A 1,234-nucleotide genomic window follows, 5' to 3' on the forward strand; every position below is an offset into this window, starting at 1 on the left:
TGTTTTAATCTCTCTTTCGTATAATTTGAATTTTCCACAGTTTCTGGAGATAAGCATTGGAACAACTTTTTGAAACATCAGAGGAAGGTAGAGTTCTGCCCTCCACAGGAGATGACCCAGAAATTTTTTAAGCTTGGTGTGATCAAAATTTATTTCTACGATATAAAATCTATTGTCTCGACTAGCTGCTCTGAAAAGCCATCTTTGCATTGTTTCCCGAGCCTTGCTCGCTGGAGCCGCCTTCCTCGCCCACCGCCTCCTCCTCCTCCAATCCAGACTCTGGCTGTTCTCATTTCCTCCCTCGCTGCATCTGACCACCTGCGTGCCCCATCATGTCAGATGCGGCAGTGAGCAGCTCCAAGTTGACCACCAAGGACTTGAAGGAGAAGAAGGAAGTTGTGGAGGAGGCAGAGATTGGAAGAGATGCACCTGCCAATGGGAACGCTCAAAATGAGGAAAATGGGGAGCAGGAGGCTGACAGTGAGGTAGATGAAGAAGAGGAAGAAGGTGGGGAGGAAGAGGAGAAAGAGGAAGAAGGCGACGTCACGTGAGGAAGAGGATGGAGATGAAGGTGAGGAAGCTGAGGCTCCTACGGGCAAGCGGGTAGCTGAGGATGGTGAGGATGATGATGTTGACACCAAGAAGCAGAAAACTGATGAGGTTGACTAGACAGCAAAAGGAAAAGCTAACCTTAGCACCGTGACCTATTCACTTTCCACTTCCCGTCTCAGAATTTAAATGTGGTTACCTTCGAGCACAGAAGCAGGCCCCTCCCACAGCGGTCAGTGCCACCCACAGATGACATGCGCTCTCCACCACCCCACCAAAGCCACAACGTGAATTGGCAACATGGGAGGGAAAAAGAACCAGAACTTCTCAGGCTCTGCTTTTTTTTCTTAAAAATACTTTAAAAGGAAAATTTGTATTTTTTATTTACATTTTATATTTTTGTAGATATTGTTGGGGTCAGCCATTTTTAATAACAGATGACCAAAGCAGCCTTCAGAGCATTTTCTGTCCTACTTCAGACTTTCCTTGTGCTGTGACCATGCTCATTATAATCTCAAAGGAGAAAAAAAACTGTAAAAAAACAAAAAGAACAAAAAGAACAATCTTATTCCGAGCATTCCAGTAACATTTTTTTGTGTATGTTCCTAGCTGTACTATAAGTAGTTGGTTTGTATGAGATGGTTAAAAAGGCCAAAGATAAAAAGATTCTTTTCTTTTTTTTTTT

General features: G+C 43.7%; 1 pseudogene across 1 annotated transcript; it reads left to right on the top strand.

Annotated features, from left to right (window-relative positions):
- The first annotated feature begins 332 nt into the window (after nt 1-332).
- LOC116069735 lies at nt 333-688 on the top strand (annotated as a pseudogene). The gene has a single exon (XR_004110117.1). The product of XR_004110117.1 is annotated as a prothymosin alpha pseudogene (transcript).
- Nucleotides 689-1,234: the final 546 nt, after the last annotated feature.

The sequence above is a fragment of the Mastomys coucha genome, unplaced genomic scaffold (assembly GCF_008632895.1).
Source record: "Mastomys coucha isolate ucsf_1 unplaced genomic scaffold, UCSF_Mcou_1 pScaffold1, whole genome shotgun sequence".
Taxonomy (NCBI): Eukaryota; Metazoa; Chordata; class Mammalia; order Rodentia; family Muridae; genus Mastomys; species Mastomys coucha.